Below are 25901 nucleotides of genomic sequence, written 5' to 3' on the forward strand. Positions count from 1 at the left end.
TATATATAAATCATGTGAACTGAAGGATATGGTCCCTTCAGAGCCTTGGAAGTTGTTATGAACCAAATTGTCCCCCTAAAATTCATATGCTGAAACTCTAATTCCCAATGTGTCTGTATTGGGAGATAAAGTCTTTAAGGAGGAAATTAAGGTTAAATAAGGTCATAAGGGTGGGACTCTAATCCAACATGACTGGTGTTCTCACAAAAAGAGGAAGAGACCCCAGGGATATGAGTGCACAAAGAAAAGGCCATGTGAAGACACAGCAGACGGTGGCCATCTACAAGCCAAGGAGAGAGGCCTCAGGAGAAACCAGTCCTGCTGGCACCTTGATCTTGAACAGTTAGAACATAAATTTCTATTGTTTAAGCAACTCAATCTGCAGTACTTTGTTATGACAGCCTTAGCAAACCAACACAGAAGTGGGAATGCAAATGAGAGGTTCTGAAGCTAAAGTGTCGTTAGCTTCTCCCTATATCCTCCTCTCCTACCAGGCAAGCTGAATTTGACATCACTATTACCGCAACTCCAACTCTAACTCTAAACTAGTGGTTCTCAAAGTTAGCTGAACATATCCATCCTTAAAGATCCAATTAAAACACTATATTCTATGGATTCTTCTCTAATCTCCATAGATGCAATTAATTTTTCTTCCCTAGTCCATGTTCTACCCCACATGTGTCTGCATCTCCATTGCTGCCCTTACTTAATTCTGCATTATATTGTCATCAGTCATTATCCATAGTATACTACCATATTCATGTTATCTTTCATATTCATTAAGATTTATATTAATTCATAATGATAAGATTAATATTTTGATCATTTAAATTCCTTGTGGGAAGAGCCTGTGTCTACTTCCATGCCTAACACAATAATTTGCACATAGTAGCTGTCAACAAATGTTTATTGAATTGACTAATATGTGTAAAAAGCCTTGAGGTCTTTAGTGAGCAGAACCAAGACAGTTAATTATCTCACTATCTAGTTAGTTGCCTATAGAATATGCACATAAAATCAAAGAATTTTATAGCTAAAAAAGTCTTAAAGACAATTTATTACTAGGTTCTCACTTTGTCCACTTATCAGGCATCACCTAGCAAGTTAATGACAGATCCAGGACTAAAACAGAGGTCTAATGGATCCTAGGCCAGTCATCATCCCACCACACCACCTGGCCACTCATCCGGACTTGGTCAAAAACTGTAAATGGACACATCCGGCCATTTTAGAATCATCTTAGAATACTGTACTGACCACAGAGTAACATTCTGATTATAATTTTATACCTGCTGGAGTTCTTCCTATAGGTATATAATGCACAGATCTCATTAACATGAACATTGTAGTTTATATTATAGTTTTATTCCTCATTGTGGTTAAATGAATTGGCATTCCATTTTTTTTGACTTAAACTTGAAACAGATTTCAAACTTCTTGGAAACAGTTCAACTCTGTGGAAATTTATTTAAACTTAAGAAAATGAATTTTTCTCAGTCCAAATTCAAATATAGCAAAGTCTACTACTCAGAGTAACACGCCCAGTGAAACTTCGAACCTAACTGGCTCAGGTCAAGGTGAATACCAGATTTAGCCTCTGTGTTTAAAACCTTCACTTTTTTATCAGAAAGGTGAATAAGGCTCTGATGGTTATGCTGTTTGGCACAAGGACTACAACATCCTGAACCATCAATTCCTCCCATGCTGGTCTCTGATTCTAAGTGGCGACGACAGCCATTAGACAGACACTGCTAAAAATGAAGTGCTGAGGAGAGAGAAGATTTATATCCCATTACCGATCCCCCGGGCCATGCTATGAACCTTTAACTAGACATTTTATCATGTTGGTTGCCGTTCTCTGAATTTTCTCTAATTTGTCTCTTTTTCAACATGTGGTATTCCAAACTAAAAGCAGTTGAAATATGTTCAGGCAAGACTAGTGCCAAGTAGCTTGAAATAATTTTTTTTTTTGGTTTAGAACATAATGCTTCCATTAACACAGCCTGATATCACTTTGAAGGGATTTGAAGGAGCTCTCTTTTTTAACAAATCATGCTGTTTTGTTGACCTTAATAGCTTTCAAAATATGCTAAGGCAAGGAGTGGCAACCTATGGCCCAAATACCAAAGTGGTAGATAACTCTGAGAGAGATGAATTAAGTAGCCCTTGGTAGCACTAAGTCTTCCCATCAGACTCCTGTCTCCTAACCCTTCTCAGCAGGCTCTCCATCCTCCTTCCCCACATTTCAGCCAGCCAAGTACTGGGGGCCCATCTCACCTACATATTACTTAATATTAACTACAGCGTTAAAAGCTAAGCTAAAGTCTTGGTAGATGTAGGCTTACATTCACCAACTCCACCCCACCCACACCCCCCACGCACTAACTCCTGAGTTTCTACATTTTTAAAGTGATTTTTTAAAACAGAAAAAAATGCAAAATTCAAAGCAATGGAGTTATTCTACATACTATGAGTTCATATTTTAACTGGGGATTGAGTTTCAAATATAGCATGAAATACAAAAATCGAACCTGGTCAAAATTACCACTGGAAATCTCAAGAAGGTGCCTGTGATAGGCAGAATTCTAAAGATGGCCCCTTTCGATTCCTACTCTCTACTTATTCAATCAAACACTAACATAAGTACTGCTGTGAGGAATTTTGCAGGTGCAATTAAAACCCCAAATCAGTTGGCTTTAAGATATGGAGATTATCTGGGTGGGCCTGATCCGATTAAGTGGGCCCTTTAAAAGCAGAGCCTTTGCTTCAGGCTGGTAGCAGAAGAGGAAGTCAGAGAGACTTGAAGTCCAGAATGAGCCATTGCTAGCTTGAAGATGAAAGGGGCCACATGCAGAGACCAGAGACTATCCTCTAGCTGCTGAGAGCAACTCCTGGCCAACAGCCAGTAAGGAAACATTGACCTTAGTCCTGCAACCGCAAGAGACCGATTTTGCCAACCACCTGAAAGAGGAAGGGGATTCTTCCCCAGAGTCTCTAGGTAAGAGCCCAGCCTGACCAACACTTTGATTTCAGTCTTGTAAGACTTTAAGCAGAGAGCCCAGTCAAGCCAGTCTAGACTTCTGACTTAATTAATAAATGGTTATTGTGTAAGCTGCTGAAGTTTGTAATAATTTGTTATACAGAAAGAGAAAACTAATAGTAAATACAATGCCACGCTGGAAATTCTCTGGACCTGTACTGTTCAATACAGTACCATGAAATATTTAACTTAAATTAAGTTTAATTAGTTTAAGTCCCTCTGTCAAACTAGCCACACTTCAAGTGTTTGACAGCCACATGGGGCTACTCACTACCATACTGGACACAACAGACTATAGAACTCTTTCATCATCACAAAAAGTTCTATTGTACTGCTCTGGAAGATCCAAAAGAACCAGTTTTCCTGCAGCTTTGGCCCAGATGACTATTTCTTTGGTTGAGCAGCAAATGATATCATTGTACTGCACATACAGGCCATGTAGTAAGGAAAATATGTATCCTTAGTACTATAATCACACTCAGCCCTGTGAGATGCTCACATCAGGAGAAGCAAAAGGACAGATCAAGTAAAACAGATTTCTGACTTCCATTTCCTGCTCACTCCCAGATGCATAATCAATTTGTGAAATGGTAGGTAGAATCTATTATACTATTTCCACTCTACCTCTCTCAACTTCTATAACTGCACTTGTTTTAGTTAAGTGTCCATATGATGTGATTCCACATACCCTTCCTACCCTCTCTTTGCAGAAGGCCAACAATTATATATGTGTCTTTGCTAGCTGGGAGAAGAGAACAAGCAGGGACTAACTTTGGAGTCTGACCAGGTTGGCCAGAGGATACCCTGGCCATCCAAGACCAAATCCAGGGAAGTGTGAACCTTGCTAACGGTGTGGAGATAACGTGTAGACCCAGAACAGGGAAGAGCACCCAGGCCTGAAGGTGGTAGAAACTACAGAGTGTCATGTAAGGCACAAATGGTAGGCCACAGAATCCCTTTCCTGAAAGATAATAAAATTTTGACCAATGTCATTTCAGGCATTTTTGTCATTTGCACATAATTTCATAAACCTACAAAGCACATCACTTTTTAATCCTTTAAAAAAAATTTTGCAATTGGCAAGTTTATTGCACGGTATGTGCTTAGTAACATCCCTAAGGCTGTGGCAAGATCACACAGTCAAATGCCAAAATGTCCTAATAAAAACCCAGAAATCAGATTTTTTGGTTTGAGCCCTGGTAGAAAAGGAAAATACAGGAGTTAGATTAAAGCCTCAAATCTGGACTCAGTCATTCCAGGGAGACAGAGAGAGGTTGCAGGGGAGGGAGGGCGTGCAGGGAAGAACCAGATACTAGGGCCCTGGGAAGATGAGGAAAATAGGAAATGGAATGGAAGACCTTCAGAATGGAAGACCCAAAGGGCCCAACACCTACACATAGTGCCAAGCAGGCCATAAACAAGGATTAATGTTCAGGAAGGTTACAGCTCTAGGCTCAAATGGGTCCTGGAGCTCAGCTCAGTTTTACTGAGATAGGTGTGAGATAGCAGACAATTTCCAGACCATTACCATTGTAAAGAGTGGAGAGGGTTTCTCATCTACCACCAAATCCAGCACGTATAGGCCCATGACCTAAGCCAGGACATACAGATATCATCACAGGAAGCCAGGATAGAAACAAGCTGACACAGGAATGGTACATATATGGGTTGTTACAGTTTGAATGTTTGTGCCCTTCCAAAATTCAGGTGGAAACTTAATTTCCATTGTGGTAGTATGAAGAGATGGGACCTTTTGTGAAGTGATTAAGTCATGAGGGTTCCACCCCTGTGAGATTAATTCCCGTATAAAAGAGGTTTCAGAGAGCTGCCTGGCCCTTCTGTCCCTTCCACCACATGAAGACACAGTGTTCATCCCCTCCAGAGAATGCAGCAACAAGGCGCCATCTTGGAAACAGGGAGTAAGCCCTCGCCAGACATGGAATCTGCTGACACCTTGATCTTGGACTTCCCAGCCTCCAGAACTATGAGAAGTAAATTTCTATTATTAAATACTTATGAATTACCCAGTCTCAGGTGTCTTGTTATAGCAGTATGAACGAACTAAGGCAGGGAGAGACAGGAAAGACCATGCCACTCATTGCCCTGCATTTTTTTATTTTGTTGCCCAGCACCCAAAGAGGTTCCCCACCCAGGAAAAGCTGATCAGTGGTGCCCTCCCCTCTCCTCTGTTACTTCCTATTTCTATCTTAAAGCACTCCCAACTGCTTTCTGCTTCTCACACCTGGACTGAGCACTTACCCAGTGTCCCATCTAGTTCTGAGCTTACTGTCAAATAATCCCTGCTCAGGACTTTGCAACTTTCTTAGACCAAGCCCCTTGTATGTACATATGCATATATCCATATATATTTCATATATATATGTGTGTGTGTATATGTGTATGTGTGTGTGTGTGTATAAATGAATGAAAGTCCTGAAAGTTTATATAACTTTCCTAAACCAACACACTTAATGGTAAGAATCTCTGTGAAACCCCAGTGTTCCAGGTCTCCTGACTCCAATCTGGTGGACTGGTCATGCTGCTGTTTTAAACTTTTCCAGTGCATTTTTAAAGATGCTATTCTCTTTTATCTTCACAAGTTGGTAGGGTGGTTATCTATCACATACCAAGGAGAAGAAAACTGATCTCCACATAGTAAGCCACTTGTGCATGCTTTGTCTCTGTGATTACTAATAACTAAGAGTGGTTGAGATAAACAGTTATCTTCTATGTCACACTCTGGGCCCTTCTTGAAGTGAATTAGATGAAATATATTTATTTTCCAAACTGTATTCTGAGGAAAACTATCATCCTTTGATGTCTTAGTAGATGCTTCATGAAAGAAATATTCAGTGGTTGGGATCTGTTTAGAAAAAGTTGGGTTTAAAAAAAGGAAAAAAATCTTTTTAATGTAGAACTTCTCAGAGACTTTAATATGTAAGTGAATATAATGAATCTGTAAAAAATTGGTTATAATATATGTGGAATATTTTTCCAATGTATCAACTCTTACCATCTTGAAGACATTAGTGTTTCACAAAACATAACTTTGGAGGTATAAATCATATAATGTGTCTTTTTATAATGTATAAGACAGTGCTCCATAAAACAGTCTCTGAATTCGGTGCCTACAATTGTCTTGTCATCCATTTCAGAAATTCTTATCATTTTTCACTTAGTTTACCAGATATCTTTCTATTCTAAGTATTTGTTCCTTCCTTCCTTCCTGTGCCCCATTGCAGTTCTTTCCTACAAACCCAATAACAAGTGATTCTATATTATCACAATAGCCCCCTCTGCATGTCTTTCGCATGCTGCTTTTCCTTCTCCCCTCTCTTCGCTCACCACGTTTTTGCAGTCGGCCTTGTTCATCCTCTTTTCTTAACTCTTCGTTTGTATTAAGTACGCATGATATATCCACCACGCTCATGAGCCAGGCTTCTATTCTAGTGAAGATTCCATTATCCCAACCATATCTTTTTTTAATGTTTAAAAGTTACCATATCAAGAATAAGGATTAATTTCATAAAGGCATTATACCTGTAAACATTAATTGGCCACAAAACCAAGAGCTTCCACTTTTTATTCCTAGAGTTACAGTTTGGTCCATCATCTTAGAAGTAAAGTATTCTGATTGCCACTTGGATCGACATGAGAAAACTTATCCTTCCTACCTTGACCACTGCCTTATCCACTTCAACCTTTCATTCGTTTATCCATTCATTCTTTATTCAACACATAAAGGGTTTATATATGCTGTTGAGGGCCCATTTTGTCAGGTATTGGGGATTAACATGACATGGTGCCTATTCCTCTGGAGCATATGGTCTAGCCATGGAAGACAGATATTTAAACAGATGATTACATATGTCCTCATGAGTGCTATAAAAAGTATGAAAAGAATACTGTGGTAGGACCTAAAACATTGTGAAGTTGGGAGGCCTTCCCAGGGAAAGCAACTGAAAGTGCAAGAGAGACACAGAATGATCTATGAATATGATAACATGATAAAGCTTATCAGTTCAGCAAGCAGACAGCATTATTTTAATCACCTGAAAGCTTATTTGCGTAAAAAACTGGAGGTTAAATTTTTATACTCCTGGCTTGAAGAGCCCATATCCCAGCTCAGTTTCTTTAATCCTGCAATAGTGAGTTGTTTCAGGGCAGCAACGAAGGAAGTGGTCGAATAAAGCGTGACATCTTATTTGGTACCATTTGGTCAGGTGCATGGAAAATTTGTAGAAATGTAACTCCTTTATACGAAAATATTTTGTTCTTTTGTATCCTTTTTGTCCTGGGTCTTCAAGCAAACTTTTGTGAGTTTAGGGAGTCCCCACAGAAGACATCCTTGAGGTGGCCTCAATGCAAAGATACTTTTCCCACAGTCTGAAAAATGGACCAGTATATATACATGTGTGCAGGAATTTGCCAAATGGAGAAAGGAAAGAAGCAGAATCCAGGCAAAGGCACAGGAAAGTGATGGCTTCAGGATGTTTGGGAAGCGTTAACTTCACTCAGGAGGCCTCAGCACTATTGAGGCGGATGAGGCCAGATGACAGGTTAAGAGTCAGAGAGGATGAAGGAACTTGTAAACCAGTTTGGGAATGTACATTTCCCCCCTACAGATAATAGGGAAGACAGGAGAAGATTAAAACCAAAGGCTTTCATGGTCAAATTTGCATTTTAAGAAGTAAACCTGATGGTATTTTATAAGGTGGACTGAGCTCAGAACAGTCAGGTGGCAGGAAAACAGGCTAAGAGGCTGTTAACAACAGTCTTGGGGGAGAAGGGTTGAGGAGAGATGAAAGTTTGAACTAAGGTCATTAGAAAGGAACACAAATAAAAAAGGTCAGTTCATGGAAATATTTCTGAGAGGGAACTATACTGGGGCCAGCTTGTATCATCCTGCAAGGGTTAGTTGTCACATATTCAGATATTTTGTGAGCCAGTTGTTAGACCATTGTAACTTAAAATCAGCAATGGAAAATGGATGCAGAAATTAGCAAACACTATAAATCAGGGCTCTTTGTTTTTCAGAGAGCCAGTTCACCAGCATACCATTGGATGGAATTCACAAGATTTCGTGACTAGATATAGGAAGCAAGCAGGAGATATCAAGTTTTGTGGGGCATGAAGCTATTATAATTTTGGGGATCCACCTTAAGACAAAAAACATAGAATTACAAATTCAAAATTAGGCATAAATAACGGACAGGAGGAGTATTCCTGGAAGCCAGAAATAAATATACACGGAAGTGACAGCAAACCACATAAAAATATCCCACTAAACCCAAACTAAATTGCGTCCCCAACTCAGCTTCCCTTTAGCCAGACACTGAAAGTGCCCACAACCACTCCAACACCACATCACATGATGGGAAGTATGTCAGAGGAGAAGTCAGTGTGGAAAGAAACAGCAGCCTTCACCCACTGTGGTTAAAATGTCTTACTTTTGCACATTTTACAAAAACATGTAACCATGTGAACCCCTGGCTAGGGCAACTCTCAGAACCTGGGAAGGGCCTGTGCAAGTACAAGTGCTGAAGCTTGAGCTTCCCCAACTTCACGGTGAATTTGCCTGTGAGAGTGAGCGTGCCGCCCCGAACACCAAGGTTCAGGAGACTTGGAGGATGGCTTATTGATTTACTTCTTTATACCCCTGTCTACTTCCAAAACTGATTCAAGACGGTGAGAAGAATGGTGATATTATTATCCAAAAAGCAGGCTAGGGCCGAGTATCACCATGAGATTACAAAGCTCTCTCCCTTAATCATGGGAGAAGCAAGCACTGTTCATATATCTCTGTTAACTGCTATCAAGAACCAGCTTTAACTGATAACTTCTCAGCTCCAACATCCCAGAGCCATTTTCAGAAGCGCATTGGCTTCTTCCTTCAGTGCGCCCTCACAGAGAGCCACCTGGTCTTCAGCCCTGCAGCCGTGATGTTTCTGCAGGACGTCTCTGTGAGGAAAGGTGAAATGTGTCTGGCGCGAGCCAGAATAATCCATTCCAGACACATGTGTAATGCAGGGGAAACAGGTGCAAACAATTGAGCCAGCTGTCAGCAAGCTCCAGGGATCGCTTTTGATTTCTTAATCGTTAGTGGATCCATGCGCCACGTTGGCAGCATCACTGTCATAGCTGACTGCACATCTGTAAACCTTTTCGAGTCTCTTCTGATGTCCGTGTGAGTCCGTGAAAAGCCTGACATCACGAGAGACTTAAATTGAGCATGATTGCTGCTGTTTCCGTTTTCCTGCCGCAGAACCAGAGAGTTGACAAATGCCAATAATTGCTAATTTTTTACTACTGGTTGTCATGTGCCACACAAGGCAAGAGCAGAGAAAGATCTCTCTGTCCCTGTGAGTATCCTGTTATTGTTGGTTTGATGGACTGCACATAATTTCTCTGTCAGATAAAGAAGCTATTTGCCCAGTAGCCAGTTCAGGGAGTTTTCTGATGTGTTTATCTCACCCTCTTCATCTCTTCAACAAGGATAATACCCCATAATCACTGGGAAAAGACTTTAAATGGATGGATGCTTACATTGATAAAATGTCTTCATTTTCCTTTCTAGTCAAGGAAAATGTCACCATCATAATTAGCACAAGAGGTAATTATCCCAAAGAAGGGGACTGGAAATCAATGGCCTTATCTGTAGTGACCTATTACCTGAGATATTAGGGTTGATAACTTCCTCTGGAGTTTCACAACTATGGTACACACACGAAGCAACAAATAAAAAATTCTCAGTGGCCCTGCTAAATGTTCAGACATCAGCTCTGCCAAAAAGACTTGGTTCCATGGAATTGCTGGCACAGGGAATATTACTGGAATCACGAAGGGAGAGAGGAGCAACTTGCGTTCTGGTGCTGATTCCGTGGCATGCAGGTAGTAAGAGGCGGGCGTCCCTCAGAGGTAGACAGAGGATAGACAAGGTGAGCTCCCCAACTCTGCTCTTGTTTCCACAACATCTTTATCTCCTGCTTCTGAACCCATAGCTTCTCTGTACTCACCGCCTGCTTCCCCTTCTCCCTTCCTCTCCCTCACACATCCACAAGCCCAGTTATTACAAAGTCACACCTTCATTTTCTAGATATCTTTGTATATATTGAATAAATATCATTCACAATACAATTTTACTTCAATTCTCCTGGTCCTAAGCTCATATAAAAGTTTCCTATTGCTGTAGATTTGGAGGGAGGGTATTTCTTGTTTGTATATATTCGGGGGTTTTGTTTTATTTTGAGAGTGGGTATTGCTGCCACCCAAAATATGAAATTAGCAAAAATAGCAACTTGGCACATCTCTTCTGAAAGGCTGCCAACCTCTGCTTTGTACCTTATTAAGATACAAAGGTTGTCTGGCATAAAATTAAATAACCCATTACATTTTTGTCACCAATTTTTGGTTCTTTCTTTAAAGAGACTGAAAATGCTAAATATTGACAAGCATGCATAACAACTGGAACTCACATGTATTGCTGGTGGAAGTTTAAATAGATACAACCACATTGGAAGACTGTTAGTATCTAAAATTAAACATATGCATATGCTATGATGTATAAATTTCACTTCTATGTATATACTCAACAAAATGTATAAATATGATCACCAAACGATGTTTAAAAATGTTCTTGACATAATAGCTCAAAACTGGAAATAGCCCATGTATCTTTTAATAGTGTAATAAATTATAGAATATTGATACAAGGAATATCATCAGCTATAGAAATGAATGAACTACTATTATAACATAGATAATTCTCAAGCATAATGTTGAATGTAAGAAGCCAGATATAAAAGAATATATTAATATAATAAAAAATATGCTATATGACCCCATTTATATAATTTTCTAAAACAGGCCAATAAATCATGGTATTAAAGTCAAGGTAGCTACCTTTGGGGATGGGAGAGGCTAGTGACTGGGGAAGGAGGGACCTAGGTAGGACCTCTGGGGACTGGCAAATTTCTTGATCTGGGTGATAGTGACACAGGTATGCTCACTTTGTGACAATTCATCAAGCTGTATGTTTATGATTAGTGTACTTTTATATATGTTAAATGCAATAAAAAGACATTAAAAATACTGACTAAAACTCTACAACCTTTTTCTATTTTCTAGTTAAAAATTTTTCAATTACTGAAAAATTTTCTCCTCCTGAGTTTTTCTTTGTAATAAATTCCATGCTATTTTTCCTCTTCTAGGAATATAAGAGAGAGCATTATTATATAAATCTGATATTGTTATATCTCATAATTATGCTTCACTGATACTCTTTAGTATTTCCAAAAATTACCAATCATAGTTTTCACTATTTAGTGATACTTTTCATTTTATTCAAGCCAATCTTTATATATATGTATATATTGTTTGTCCTTCTAACTCTCTGAGAATAGATTTTCGACATTTAAAAATTATTGCATTTCTTGAAGACAAGTCATTCTCAATTGATAAAGTACATAAAAATCACTTGGGAAACTTGTTTAAAATGTATGTTTCTGATTCTCAGCAGAAATTCTGACTCAGTAGGATTTGGGATAGAAACTGGGAATTTGCATTTTTCACAGGTACCTCAACCTGTGTGATGCAATGGGTCCTCCATCACTCTGGAAACCATTCACGGACCATCCTTTTTGATGATTTTTAATTTTCTGAATTCTTACTTTTTTCTTCATAGGACACAAAACTTTCCATTTGTCCACGTTATTTTGGAGAGGTGGAGCAAGTAGTAAGGGCAAGGTTGATATTTCTTGTTACTTGAACTTAACTGCTTAATCTTTTTTTTGAAACAGGGTCTCACTTTGCCACCTTGGCTAGAGTGCAGTGCGTCATGATAGTTCACTGCAACCTCAAACTCCTGGGCTCAAGCAATCAAGCAAGATATAGAAGACTTTCTTAAGGTATTAAAAAGAAAGAATTCTTGAAACTCCCCTGTCCTCTGTGACACTAATTCTTCTCAGTTTCTCTTTTTACCCTTCTCTCTTAAGCCCATTTTCTCTTTGGTTCTATACATTTTCCCTGTGTTACATAAGTCTGTAGTTTCAACTATCAATAGATGACAACCCCTAATTTTTCCAGTCTGAGCTCCAGACTAGAATACCCAATTTTCTATTTAAAATATTCATTTAACTTTCCCTTGGAAATCTAGATTCAGTATGTCAAAAACTAAACTCCTCAACTTTTACCCTAAATCTATTTTTCCTCCAGTATTTCCTATCTCCATGAATGGCTATTCCCAGTTAACCGTGGCAGATACTTGATTCTGTTCTCTCCCATACCTGGTCGACTCCAGAAGACTTTCAAATCCTATCTATTTTATGCTCGTATTGTCTCTAGATTCTGCCCCCTCCTCTTCATCCTTGCCAGAGCCACCTTGGTCTAGTCCTCAGGGAGTAGTTCATCTCCCTTCCTCTACTCTTGCCCACTTTACATTAATATTTCACACTTCTTCTACTGATGTTATTAAATTATAAATCTGATCATATCACATTTAGGATCAAAATGTTTCCAAGTAGTCTTCTGTAACATATATATTTTTTTACCACATACTGCTTACTGTGCCTTCAACACCTTCCTCCTCTAACCAAGTTCTAATTCATACCCATCTTTCAAGTGTTGACTTTGGTATCAACTCCTCCTATGGGCTTCCTGGCCCCTGGTTTAGATGCTAGTCCTCTGTATGCTCTTATTCTCTCATACATATGTTCAATTCCTTCATAACATTTACCACACTATGTGGTCATTATTGGCCCATATTTCTGTCTTCCCGCCTAGCACTTTCTAAGTTTACTCAGGTCTCTACCTAAAAGAAGCCTTCTTTGACTATCCTGTCTATAACAGGACCCAGCGCCCTTCCTTATCACACTCTATCCCCTTACCTTGCTTTATTTTTCCTCATGACACTAATAACTATCTACAAATATATTATCTATCCATCTGTTCATCTGTTTAGCTTCAGACTTTCCATTTATGATGCCCACTTCATGAGAACAATGTCTTATTTCACTACTGTACTCCAAGAACCTAGAAGACTCCCTGACATATGGTAAGTGCTAGATAAATACGTGACAGGTAAATAAAAAAATGTGTTCTTGGCATGTAAAGTTTCCAACTTTCACACGATTTTATCCTCAGCACTTAGAACTCATGTTGCTGACAAAAGGATATATTTAATAAATGATAAATTAGTGGATAGATGGCCCTAATAATTGTTCTATAAAAAATACATATTAAATTTGTATTATCTCATGTATATGAGGAGTGTGGATGTGTATTTGGATGTTTGTAACTAAGTTATGTGAATAAAAAAGATGTGGAAAATGATTGAATACCAAGAAAACCAAACTTGTATTAGGAAATAAGTAATGATGGCCAGCACCTTTGCTTGAAGATCAAGTGATTTGGGCTTTGGCATAGGCAGAATTCTAAAGATGTCCCCCAAGATTCCCATCCCCTGGTTATTCCATCTAACACTAGATCCTGCTGTGAAGAGACTGCAGAGGTAATCAGGTTACCAATCAGCTGACCTTAATAGAGGGAGAATGTCCTGGATTACACATGGGGGTCCAAAGTAATCACATGAGCCCCTAAAAGCAAAAGAGGTGGGTGGAGACAGAAGAGAAGCCACAGAAGAGAAGGTCAGTGAGCACACCCTAGTTGCTGGATTTGAAAATGAATGAAGGGAGTCTTGAATCAAAGAATATGGGCAGCTTCTAGAAGCTGAGGACAGCCTCCAGCTGAGAGCCCACAAGAAAACAGGGACTTAAGTCCTGCAACTACGTGGAACTGAACTCTACCAGCAAATTGGATGACCCTGAAGGCTGATCCTGCCACCGATCCTCCGGCACTTTGATTTTAGCCTTGTGAAACTCTAAGCAGAGCAGCCAGCTGAGCCACCCGGACTTCTGACTTATAGAACTGTGAGATAATAAACTTATGTTGTTTTAAGCTGCAAAGTTTCTGGTAATTTATCATGGCAATAATAAAAAACTAAAATAGAGGCTTATTTCCTAGTTCTACTGCCAGCTTTCAGGGAGTCTTTAAACAAATGATTTCACATTTCTGTGTTTTAATTTTGTTACAAGGGTCTAATAAATGGGCTTGAAAATAAATTAAGTAAAAATAACTATTTGACAGAACTTAATTTTTTTAAGAATTGAATAATCGTAAAAATCTAATTGAGTCTCCCCATTTTACAGACTAGGAAACTGGGATGCATATTCCCAACTAGTAGGAAAGCTGAGATTTGAGGCCAGGGTTTATAACTGCCAGCCTAGCACCCATTCCACAACAACATGTAACTGTGGTTCTCACAGATGGCTTGCAGCTATACTGGAGAGGCTCCTGGAGTGACAGGAAGAAGTCCCGCAGCTGGCAGTAACAAAACGGGAATTCACTCTTGGCTCCCTGACTTGGTAGTTGCACAAACCCTTAAGAAATCATCCATTGCCTCAGAGCCTCGGTTCTCTTGTCTGAACAAGGGGAATCTGCCCTGCTTTCTTTAGAGGGTCAATAAGCACCTACTATTAATACGTATCAAAAATCTCACTAAGTGCTATGATATAAAGATAAATAAAATTGGGTTCCCAATCTCAAATAATTCCCTTATAAACAGATTACTTCAATGTCAAGTAATACATGATATGCAAAAGGTAAACAAATGGCCTATGGGAACACAGAGGAGGACCAAAGAACCTACACATCTAACCGGACATGAAGAAAGAGGAGGCAGAAAATATTGATGCATCTTGAAGGAAAAGTGGATGTTTGCCACCAGAAAAGGGCTTTTCAGACAGGAGGACCAACATAAATCCAAGCACACAAACAAGAAATAGAATGATGTGAACTACAAGTAGCCCATTTTGCCAAGAACCAAGAGTCTGGGGAGACAGTTCATAGGCAAAGGCCAGATAATGAAAACCATTGTATGACTTGCTATAAAGGATGAACTTTGTCCTGTAGGCAATGGAAGGTATTTGAAGATTTAACACAAGGTAAGAAATGTGGCAGTGTAGGCAATTCGTTAATGAGAGTCTGGACTGGAAACATAGGTAGAGAGTATTACTATGGTAACATAGTCCAGGTGCAAGGTAATAAAAACCTAAAATGGGCCGGGCCTGGTGGCTCATGCCTGTAATCCTAGCTGTCTGGGAGGCCGAGGCGGGTGGATTGTTTGAGCTCGGGAGTTCGAAACCAGTCTGAGCAAGAGCGAGACCCCGTCTCTACTAAAATTAGAAAGAAATTAATTGGACAACTAAAAATACAGAAAAAATTAGCTGGGCATGGTGGCGCATGCCTGTAGTCCCAGCTACTCGGGAGGCTGAGGCAGGAGGATCGCTTGAGCCCAGGAGTTTGAGGTTGCTGTGAGCTAGGCTGACGCCACGGCACTCTAGCCCGGGCAACACAGTGAGACTCTGTCTCAAAAAAAAAAAAAAAAAAAAAAAAACCTAAAATGGTGGTAGGGATTTGGAAGTGAAAAAAGATTCAATAAATCTTTAGAATACGAATATGACTACCTTGCCTAAATCACAGAATTCCTGGGTCCCATAAAGACCTCCTGAATAAAAATCTCTGGAGGCAAGGCCAGGAACTTTTTTAAAAGAGCTACAGATAACTTTGTGCATATAGGTTTCTGAGCTGTTCTGGAGCAGGGGTTGGCAAACTTTGACCTGTGGACCAAATCTAAACTCATGCCTGTTTTTTTATACAGCCCACAAGCTGAGAATGGTTTTTATATTTCTAGATGGTTGAAAATAATCAAAAGAAGAAGATTTTGTGACACATGAAAAGTATATGAAATTCAAATTTCAGTGTCCATAAAATTATTGGAGCATGACCACACTTATTCATTTGTTAATACATAGTATGCATGGCCACTTTTGCACTACAATGGCATAGTTGAATACTAGCAACAAAGACCATGTGGCTCAATAAGCCTGAAATATTTATTATCCAGTCCCTTACAAAAAAAGTTGTCAACTTGTGATCTAGAGCAATGATTCTCACTCTTGGCTACACATTAGAATCAACTGCATATCCCAAGTCAGATCTCTGAAGGTGAAACCTTGACATCAGCATTTTTTTAAAACTCCCTGGTGAGCTTTCACCTTGTGTAGTCAATGTTGAGAACCATTGATTTAGGGGTTTATATTGACAGAACTCAGTGACTGATTAAATGTGATTGGGGAAAGAAAGACTTTAAAACACATTTTTGTGGAAATACTCTTCTAGACATTGGCCTAGGCAAAGAATTTATGAAGAAGACCCCAAAGGCAATCACAGCAACAACCAAAATAAATAAATGGGACTTGATCAAATTAAAAAGCTTCTGCACAGCAAAAGAAACTGTCACAAGAGCAAATAAACAACCTACAGAATGGGAGAAAATTTTTGCATGCTACAAATCTGATAAAGGGCTGATAACCAGAATCTACTTAGAACTCGGGAAAATCAACAAGAAAAAATCAAACGACCCTATCAAAAAGTGGGCAAAGGACATGATCAGAAACTTTTCAAAAGAAGACAGAATAAGGTCAAAAAACATATGAAAAAATGTGCTCAACATCTCTAATCATCAGGGAAATGCAAATTAAAACCACAATGAGATATCACTTATCTCCAGTGAGACTGGCCTTTATCAAAAAGTCCCAAAACAATAAATGTTGGCGTGGATGCGGAGAGACAGGAACACTCATGCACTGTTGGTGGGATTGCAAAGTAGTGCAACCTCTGTGGAAAGCAATATGGAGATACCTTAAAGAGATACAAGTAGAAGTACCATTCGATCCAGCAATCCCATTACTGGGCATCTACCCAAAAGACCAAATGATACTGTATAAGAAAGACACCTGCACCCGAATGTTTATAGCAGCACAATTCACAATTGCAAAGATGTGGAAACAACCCAAGTGTCCATCAATACATGAGTGGATTAATAAAATGTGGTATATGTATACCATGGAGTACTATTCAGCTTTAAGAAACAATGGTGATATAGCACCTCTTGTATACTCCTGGATAGAGCTGGAACACATTCTACTGAGGTATCCAAAGAATGGAAAGACAAGCACCACATGTACTCACCATCAAATTGGTATTAACTGATCAACACATAAGTGCACATATGACAATAACATCTATTGGATGGGGGGGGGGAGGGGGAGGGGGGAGGGGATGGGTATATGCATACACAAAGAGTGCAACATGCACCACCCGAAGGATGGACATATTTGAAACTCGGACTTAGGGGGGGAGGGAGGGGCAAGAGCAACATACGTAACCTAAACATCTGTACCGCCATAATATGCTGAAAGAAAAAAAAATAAAACACATTTTTGAGGTTTATATTGTTATTATGAGCTCCTTGAAGGTAAAAAATAAAATTTCCTTTCTGTATTCTCAGTACCTAGCATCGTATCTGATACACTACAGATAGTAAAAGTGTACTATATGAATACATGAATTAATTACTCCTCATTGAAATAGTTTTTATCCAAGGAATCTGGGATATAGTTTATGTTCATTTCAAAGCCACAGAAAACTTTTGGAAAATGGACCTTGTCCATTTACACAAAAAATAAATTTAACTTGAATAAGACCTCCAGCAATTAACTCAGTAATGTTTCAAAGAATTAAGAGAAAATTATACAGAAGATTATAAGACAATCATCATAAAAAAACAATTTTCAGTTACTCAATTTTCAGAAACAAAATAATTTCTTTTTAACTCTTGCAAAAATTATTTTTATAACTTTCCATTTTGAGCACTTAAACTAATTCAAATACATCAGAAGAGGTTAGATCAGAATATTACTGTTTTTGGCCAAAGACCCTTGTAAAACTTAGAAAGCAAAGACTAAATGATATTTTAAATAAATGATAAAGATCAAAACAGAATAAAGTTAGAGGTCATGTTTGAATATAAGAAAAAGTAACAATTTTCAGAAATTATTGTGGTATCTAAAGCAGATCTAGATATCAATCACAGAAAGTTAACCATTTCTTACTGTACAGGAATTTGTGCTAATTAAATCCCCCAACTCTGTAATGTTTATCAGTATTTTCTACCATTCTTCAGTGTGCATGTGCTATTTTAGAGATAGGAAAAGAAAGAGAAGAGAGGGAGGGAAGAATTCTAAATATATGGGTACATCAAGCTATTAAAACATCTTTAGTCATGGCAATGAATGTGGTTTCAGTCTAGATTATCATAAAGGCATGTCTAAATTTTGAAAAGCAGTGTAAAATAAAAAGTGTGATTTATTCTATCACTATTAACTGTTTTTAACCATACAAACTTTTATACAGAACAGCATAATAACAATGCTTTGACCAAAGATCTAAGATTACTGACTCCTTGAGAAAATCTCTATTAGTCTACAGAGATTGAGCAGAGATGAAACGGTCCATGGAATTTCAAACAGAATCCTTACACATCAGTAGCAGGCAGAGCGTAGTTTTAAAACATGACTTTCATGGGAAATGGTTACTAAAATGTGTTAGCATGTTTCACATTTCCATTTTGAAATGTATGTGATTCTGGAAGGAGCAAAGCTGTAAGGACAGCTAACAGATCAGTGGTTGTTAGGATTGAAGATGAGGAGGGGGTTGACTACAAAGTGAGCCCAAGGGAAATCTGGGGGATAATGACAGAACTATGTCTTGGTGGTGGTAGTTACACAAACTATGCATTTATCAAAACTCATGGAACTGCACTAAAAACAATGAATTTCACTGTATGTAAATTTCAAAATACATAAAAATATTGTATGCATAGAAATCTAATTATCTTAGAAAATCTTTCGTATATTCATCAGAGGAAGGGACACATCATTTATACAGATGTCAATGTGAAAAGGCATTTGCATGAAAAGCAATACATTTATTCTCTCTTAAGCCACTATTTCAGAATGAACACATTTTCTACTTCCTTCCTCAACTTACCATTCAAGCTGAATGGTAGATAATTTATGTAGATGAGTGTTTACCTTTGAGACAATGGCATGTGTGGCCAACATTCACCATAATCATCAAGTAGCTGCTGAAATTCCCTTAGGTCAGCAAATGAAGTAGAGTAGTCCAGCCTTGGGAACACACTCCACCCCTTCTTCTAGCCCTAGAACCAAAAGGGACAGAAGTTAATGTGTTATAATTTTTTTTCTAATTTGCCTTATCGGTCTTCATAGGCTACTCTATAAAGCTTAATAATATGCTAAACTCAAGTCTATAAATTAAATAATCGAGTTCTTTCTATTCTGAAAATTAGACTCAGACCTGTAAGATATGTATAAAAAATCTACTTAAGGATACATGAGTCAACTATGCTAAAATACTAAAGTTTCTTTTTAATTCAGCATTTTTGCATTGGCTGAGTGGTAAAGAATGTAGACTAAATAAAATTATAAAGTAACCAGTGGAAGATCTGGGTGAATTTATTTAAAATTTCATTCAGGGGTTGAGGATGGGAATTAACCTTTCTAATAAACACAAACCCCAAGTGGTTATCAGAATAAGAAGGACAATGGTCAATAAGTTATGGAAAAATGCTCAACTTTAACCATTATAGAAAGAAGTGTAAATCAAAACAATCTTTTTTACTTATCAGACAGCAAATATTCTTAAGCTTCTAGTTGAGCATGAGTGGAGTCATTCTTCAGCCTTCTCAGGCACTATTTGTGGAAGTGTAAAATTTTTAGATGATATCTGGGTATGCACATATCCTTTGAACCATTATTCTGTAGCTAGAAATCTACCCTGCAGATACCCAAACAAAAATATCGCACTACTGCATGCACCCAAAATCAAAGCCAAAGTGTCCTACTCAACCAACAACCTATGTACATCTTTAGGAAAAAATTTTCCCCTTCAAAAGCATTTTCAAAAAATTAGAGCAAGTAATTGCTACATCAGAGGCAGAGATTTCAATGGAAGGACACAGGAAATATGAAAAAGCAAGGAAATATGACACTGCCCAAGGACCATAACAACTGGCCAGCAATGGATCCCAATAAAAAAGAATTCCTCATAATGCCAGATAAAGAATTCCAAGTACTGGCCGGGCGCGGTGGCTCGCCTATAATCCTAGCACTCTGGGAGGCCGAGGCGGGCGGATCGTTTGAGCTCAGGAGTTCGAGACCAGCCTGAGCAAGAGCAAGACCCCGTCTCTACTAAAAATAGAAAGAAATTAGATGGACAACTAAAAATATATAGAAAAAATTAGTCAGGCATGGTGGTGCATGCCTGTAGTCCCAGCTACTCAGGAGGCTGAAGCAGGAGGATCACTTGAGCCCAGGAGTTTGAGGTTGCTGTGAGCTAGGCTGATGCCACGGCACTCTACTCAGGGCAGTAGAGTGAGACTCTGTCCCAAAAAAAAAAAAAAAAAAAAAAAAGAATTCCAAGTACTGATTCTAAAGAAGCTCAACAAGATGCAAGAGAAATCTAAAAACCAATACAAAGACATAAAAAAAATTGATTCATAATATGAATGAGAAATTTTCCAAGGAGATAGATGTCTTAAAACAAAACAAAGAAACAAGAAAAACAGAAATTCTGGACCTGAAAATTTCACTGAAGGAAATGCAAAACAAATTCAAAAACTTCAAAAACAGACTAGACCAAGCCAAAGAAAGAATCTCAGAATTTGAAGACAGGTCTTTGAAAATAATCCAGTCAGACAAAAATAAGGAAAAAAGAATAACAAAGAATGACCAAAGCCTTTGAGATGCCTGGGACTACATAAAGCAACTAGCCTTATGAATTATCAGTATTCCTGAGAGGGAAGATATATCATAAAGTTTAAACCCTGTATAAGGAAATAATTGATGAAAATTTCCCAGGACTACCAAGAGAGTTAAACATTCAGATACAGGAGACCAAGGATCCCCAGGCAAATACATTGCAAAAAGGACTTCATGAGAGCATATTATAATCAGAATGACTAAAGTTGAAGTGAAAAAGATAATTTTAAAATTAGGAAGACAAAAGTGTCTAGTCACCTATAAAAGAAATCCCATCAGTTTAACAGTGAACCTCTCAGCAGAAACCTTACAGGCTAGAAGAGAATCAGATGGCATTACCAAAGTGCTGAAAGAAAAAAAACTGCCAGCAAAGAATTTAATATCTTGCCAGAATAAGCTTTATAAATGAAGGAGAAATAAAGTCTTTCCCAGATAAAAAAAACACTGATAGAATTCATCACCACTAGACTGGCCCTACAGGAAATGCTCAAAGGAGTCTCAAACATGGAAATAAAAGGTGAATACTCACCATCACAAAAACATAAAAATACAAACTCATAGGTCTTATAAAACAATCATGCAAAGGAGGAAGAGAAAGGAATCAAATGGCAACATGACAGAAGTTCAGCAAACTACAAGGACAAAAAGTCAGAGAAAAAGAAACAAAGAATTTTTAAAACAAGTAGAAATCAACTAACAATATGACAAGAACAAAGCCTCACAAATCAATATTAGTTTTGAATACGAATGGAGTAAATGCTTCACTTAAAATTTACAGATTGCCAGAATGGATAAAAAAATCATGATTCAACAGTATGCTGTTTACAAGAAATTCACCTTATCCATAAATACACATATAGACTAAAAGTAAAGAGGCAGAAAAAGATATTCCATGCAAAAAAAAAAATCAAAAGTGAGCAGGCGTAGCTATGTTTATATTAGATAACACAGGCTTTAAATCAAAAACAGTAAAAAAAAAAAGACAAAGAAGGTCATTATATAATAAAAAGATCAATTCAGCTAGAGGGTATAACAATACTAAATATATATGCACCCAACATTGTAGCACCCAGATTCACAAAACAAATATTACTAGATCTAAACAATGAGACAGACAGCAACACAATAATGGGGGAATTCAACACCTCACTCACAGCACTAGACAGATTACCAAGATAGAAAACCAACAAAGAAACATTGAACTTAAATTGCACTTTAGACCAAATGAATTTAACAGACATTTACAAACCATTCCACTGAACAACTACATAATATACATCCTTTTTATGAGCACATGGAACATTCTCCAAGACAGACTACATTTTAAGTCACAAAACAAATCTTAACACATTTTTAAAAATTGAAATCATATCAAGTATCTTCTCATACCAGTGGAATAAAGATTAAAATCAATATGAAGAGGAACTTCAAAAAGTATACAAAAACATGAAAATTAAACAAGATGCTCCTGAATGATCATTGATTCAATGAGGAAAAAAGATAGAAATTTAAAAAATTTTTTAAATGAATGAAAATGCAAACACAACATATCAAAACCTGTGGGATACAGCAAAAGAATTGATAAGAGGGAAGTTTATAGCATTAAATGCCTACATCAAAAAGTAGAAAGATCACAAATTAACAACCTAACATCACCCTTCAAAGAACTAGAACAAGAACAAACCAAGCTCAAAGTTAATAGAAAAAAAAAAAAGAAATAATAAAGATCAGAGTAGAACTAAATGAAATATAGACCAAAAAAAAAAAAAATACAAGGAATAAACAAAATGAAAAATTGGTTCTTTGAAAAGATAAACAAAATCGATAAATCACTAACTAGACTAACCAAGAAAAGAGAAGAGAAGATCAAAATAAATACAATCAAAAATGAAAAGGGGAAAACTTATGCACTATTGTTGGGAAGGTAAATCAATACAGCTTCTATAAAGATCAGTATGGACATTTCTCAAAGAATTAAAAGTAGAACTACCATTAAATCCTGCAATTACACTATTGGATATCTACCCAGATAAAAAGAAATCATTATGTCAAAAAAATAGCCGCAAGTCAGCAGCTCACGCTTATAATCCTAGCACTCTGGGAGGCTGAGGTGGGAGGATCACTTGAAGTCAGGAGTTTGAGACCAGCCTGAGCAAGAGCAAGACCTTGTCTCTACTAAAAACAGAAAAAATTATCTGGGCGTGGTGGTGTGCCTGTGGTACCAGCTACTCAGGAGGCTGATGCAGGAGGATGGCTTGAGCCCAGGAGTTTGAGGTTTCTGTGAGCTAGGCTGATGCCACAGCACTCTAGCCCAGGTGACAGAGTGAGACTCTGTCTCAAAAAAAAAAAAAAAAAAGGAAGAAGTCACTTCCTAAAATCTATTACATTGAAAAACAAAATGGAATACATTACAATGGACTTAATGGACTTAAGCAGAAACCTGGTCAAAAAGTTATCTTTGTAAGAGAATCCAATACAAGACTCATAGTTTTGTAAGAGAATCCAATACAGGCTCAGAAACTCAGGGATTCCTAGTGAAGGTATTACCCTTGTGGCTTTTACTAAACCAGAATTCTCATTCATGCAAGTTCCTGTCTTCTGAAATTTATGCCAGTTATGGATTTATTTCTTTTAGGGAATTTACATAGTGAGGTTGCCCAGATTTCTTCACTTTTCATTGATATAAACTAAGGACCACTTTTTGCACTGGAGAGATTAAACCAAAGGCCAAATCTATGTGAGAGTCAAAGAAGAAGGATGCTTGCCCAATCACCCGCTTGCTAAGAATGGATTTTCTGATAAATAAAAGTAAACTATCTGAGGTTCCCAACTCCTGCATCCAAGACTTTATTAGACTCCTTAATGGTTCTAAAAGTTCAGGTAGTATGAATGCTTCGGATATGTTGTATTTCATTTCAGATTATGGAATTCAATTCCAAGCTAAGAAGGTAATGTTTTTTAATGTAAAGTTTAAACCTTTGTATTGTGTTGTAGTTATTTCTGTGTTAAATATTGTTGTGTGTTTGTGTGCCCGGTGTGTTCTACTTATGTCTTCCTGAGTTTTTCTTGCCCTGGATTTATGATTTGCTGATATACTAGGAATCTGGCTTGGTCTCTACCATCCCCAATAAGAGGTTTTAAATTAAAATTCAATTATGTTTTTTTAATCTTGATTATTTCATATTGTGACAAGTTTATTTTGAATAATTTTAATCTTTAAATGTGAAAATTCTTACAGAAATAAGTTAAGGAAGCGTGGTCAGCAACATAATGAAACTTCATTGAATGAGGCTATAGTCTTAAATGAAGTATAATGACCTTGCATCCTCATGGAAAGTTATATTTAAAAGTTTCATCCTGTCCTGATTGTTACAGAGTCCCTTATGAGTCCGTTGGCAGATGTTTGGCATCTTTGAACAACCAGAAATCTATTAGGTTAAGTACAACCATACAATTGGATACAAAGTTTAATTTTCAAATGAAAAATGATTTCTAACATAATTCACACAGCTTCACAATGCTTTTTTGAGAAGACACCAGTATTAAAATTTCCTTGTGAAGAGGACATAAAATGTGTATCCTGCTCTATAAACGTTGATTTTACAGCAATATCAAGGGATTTTGATGATGTAAGAATAGTGTGTTCACGCCAAGGCAGACCATATGGTTAAAGAATACAGAGAAATTGTTCTGCTATAAATGGAAGCATTCTCCACTTAAGGATTTCACTGTCCTGAAAATCCCTGGTTGTAAACCATGGTCTCATAAAGAGACCAATGAGCAAACCCAAATATGTAAGATAGAGGGAAATGTGTGCACTAGGGTGAGAAGCAGCCAAACATGACGTCCTCAGCTGTGATACATGATAGAGAACAAGCAGAGCCTCCCTAGATACTAACATGGATCAAAAATAATATAACAGACATATGTATTAAGGCCTTCTCTTTCTAATAACAGAAGTCTGATTTTCCCTTTTCTCATTCTCAGTTCATATGGTTTGGGTGAGACTGACACTAAACAATTCTAAGGATGGGCATGCGACCCAAGGCAGACCAATCAGAGTCAATGAAACTCAATTCTTATATTTTGGTTGGATGCATTGGAAAAAAGACATGCTCTTCCATTTGAATTGCTTGGAAAATAGGATATAAAACTGAACTATTGATACCCATTTTATCACCATTAGGAAAGAATCTGCTCAAAATAAAGCCAATACAGAGAAAAGCAGAACCAATATTAAAAATTCCTTTAATTGACTAATTAATTTACATTGTAAGAGTTCCTGGATCAGACCATGTCTGAAGCCCTAAGATTTTAAGATATGAAGGCAATACATTTCTTTCTTTGCCCATTAAGCCAGTTATCAACTGAAGGAGAGTCCTACTTAAGAAGAGATGTCCAAAAGGATTAGTCTAAGAAATACACATGGTTCACACTTTTAAATATGTGAGAAGAGCTGGTACTACAGTCATATAGGTTTTGTTTTAATCTTTTTTTTTTTTGCTTGAGACAGCACCAAAGCATGTTTTAATCCTAAAAGATTCTTCTGTTTGCAATAGAGAGAGTCTCTGGAAAGCACCATAGTTTTTCATTATAATATATTGTTATTTATTTCCTAATTTGAGTATATTTCTACTTATTACAGATAAATTATTCAAGGCTTTCCCCATTCATAGGGATCTCTTATAGAGAATAAATTTCTTTATAGATATAGAAAATTTTACATATTAACAGAAATATAAGAATAACCCAGCATAAACCTTCATAGATTATTTACTGATGTAAATGTTATGAATAGTAGGCACACCTCAGAGATATTATGGGTTTGCTTCCAGACCACCGTAATAAAGCAAATGTTGCAATAAACCAAGTCACGTACATTTTTTGGTTTCTCAGTGCATATAAAAATTATGTTTACACTTTACTGTAGTCTATTAAGTGTGCAATAGCATTGTCTCTAAAAAAAAGTACATGCCTTAATTAAAAAATATTTTCTTGCTAAATAATGCTAACAATTATCTGAGCCTTCAGTGATTCATCAAATATTTGCTGGTGAAGGGTTTTGCCTCAATATTGATAGCTGCTGACTGATCAGGGTGGAGGTTGCTGAAGGTTGGGTT

This window comes from Propithecus coquereli, unplaced genomic scaffold (assembly GCF_000956105.1).
Source record: "Propithecus coquereli isolate 6110/MARCELLA unplaced genomic scaffold, Pcoq_1.0 Scaffold8, whole genome shotgun sequence".
Taxonomy (NCBI): Eukaryota; Metazoa; Chordata; class Mammalia; order Primates; family Indriidae; genus Propithecus; species Propithecus coquereli.